Source organism: Lissotriton vulgaris, chromosome 6 (assembly GCF_964263255.1).
Source record: "Lissotriton vulgaris chromosome 6, aLisVul1.2, whole genome shotgun sequence".
NCBI lineage: Eukaryota > Metazoa > Chordata > Amphibia > Caudata > Salamandridae > Lissotriton > Lissotriton vulgaris.
This window is the reverse complement of record NC_141694.1, coordinates 119,834,239-119,836,220: the sequence shown is the minus strand read 5'-3', so window position 1 is coordinate 119,836,220 and position 1,982 is coordinate 119,834,239. Positions and strand designations below refer to the sequence as shown.

At 37.4% G+C, this 1,982-nt stretch overlaps 1 long non-coding RNA gene across 1 annotated transcript; it reads right to left on the bottom strand.

The window, feature by feature from the left end:
* Positions 1 to 503: 503 nt before the first annotated feature.
* Positions 504 to 1,670, bottom strand: LOC147706874 (uncharacterized). The gene is made up of 3 exons (XR_015296430.1): positions 1,605 to 1,670; positions 1,430 to 1,509; positions 504 to 1,103 (listed from the first exon to the last, which is right to left on the bottom strand). It is a non-coding gene; the product is annotated as an uncharacterized LOC147706874 (long non-coding RNA).
* Between the last annotated feature and the right edge of the window lie 312 nt (positions 1,671 to 1,982).

The window sequence follows — 1,982 nt, the reverse complement described above, 5'->3', positions numbered from 1 at the left end:
GTAGTAGACCACATGAGATCGGTCAATATATCCTCTGGAATAGTTGTCTATTTGCTATTTCGCCAAAATATTTTGTTATTGTTCTTTTGAAATGTTTGATTTGGTTGACAAATATCATCCATGTTTTCTGGTCATTCTTTCTTTCATGTTGTACATCAGCTCCCCCCAGGGGCAAGAGGACACAGGAGGAGGAGGCTGCTGTTCAACAGGATGCAGGCCAGGATCGGGCAGGCGAGGGCTCCTTTGCTGGCCCCGGTAAGTTTTAATTTTAATCTAGAGTACTTATTATTTCCTAGCGTTCCTCATTCGATTTTTTCTAAATCGTCTTTGATCTTCTTGTAGACTGTATCTAAATTCTTATCCTAACATAGGTGAATGGGGACTCCCTGTGATACTTTAAGGTCTAGAGGAGGGAGTGACAGTCTATAACAAACAATGAGGGGAACCTCTATACTGACCTATATTTCTTTACATCTGAGCATTAAAGTCTCTACAAGGTTACAATTATGATGCTGCATAAGAACAAGAGATAATTCATTAAGACATGGAATGTATATTTGATTTCTTTCATTTATTTTATATCTTTTGCATAACAAATTATTTTTTTCTTCATTTTCTAGTGATCATTTTATCAAAGTTACAAAACAGTGACATGGTAACATATGTATATATAATTAAAAAATGCATGGTTGGATCATGTCTAAACACAAACCCCTAAGCAATACACATAAAATAACTTTCACTCATACCTTCATTCATACAAATTCAAACTTTCATACCCATTATTCTAACACTACTGACAATAACACAAAACAGTGAAAAAAAGTGAACATGTATCGTGTCCTTCGATAGACTCCTCAGAATATGGCTAGACCCCGTTATCTTATTTCTTCCTTTTTGTTTTGAGGGTTAGCAGTTTTTAGTGCTCCTTTCCTTTCCTTCTCCAGATTTTGATTTCTGATTTAAACTGAGGGTGTCTGATGCGTACGGCCTACGTACGTTTCGGTGATGTGCTTAGTTTGCTTCACCTTCTTCAGGGCCAACATGTAAATGGACAACAGACAGGTGCATACATACAGTTAAAACCAGGGGGTTTTCATTATCTGCAATGAGAACATATATACCATGATTAAATTATGAGCATCCTGAATTCAGATAAATGTTTCAAAGGTTTAATAAAACTGTTTTGTGCTATGGTCCAACCTGTGACCAGATCAAAGTTAAAAATTAGTCGGATGTGGTAGGAATACTGAATAGTTTAGTACCTTGTTACCCAAGCTGAAAAGGAAAGTTGTGTGAGAAAGTAGTTTAGTAAAGCCTTATACCTCCCAAAAGAATAAGAAAGCAGATTAGGTGACACCTGGTGTGTGGACACATGCATGACAAGTATGTGTCATCTACAACTAGGTTGAGGAGTTACTTATATCACCTGTGTCTGCGTTGACACTATTAGGACCCTTTTAGGAAAATAGATTTTATGGACAGTCGTGTCTCTGTGAGGGTAGCTTCCTGTAGATAGGGATACAAAAATGAAGCCTCTTAATTTTCTATGCTATTTTTTAGAGACGTTTCTTTATATAAGTTTGTTTGTGACTGCATATTACCGAAGAGTTTTGGATCCTCCAGATGTATCTGCGGTTAGGATTAAAGGCTATAATGTGAGTTCTCTGGGCCTATGTTATTGGTCATTATTTCTTTGGGACCTAAAACAAAGCAAAACAACGCGGGTCACAGATTTGTAATGGATACCAAGGTATGTTCATAGTTTGGGAGATGACAAGAATAAGATACGCCTCGGCATATGACCTATCGGGCATATATGTCTTATTTGTGGGGGTAGCACAGTGTTTTCTGTGTTCATAATTTTTGTGTTGCTGATCTTTCGGGCTCTGTGTGGTAGCTAAACTCTGTCTCTTTTTACTGTCCTGTACTAAGGTGCGTTCTGCTATTCATATTGACTATGAGGCGCAAGATATGAACAG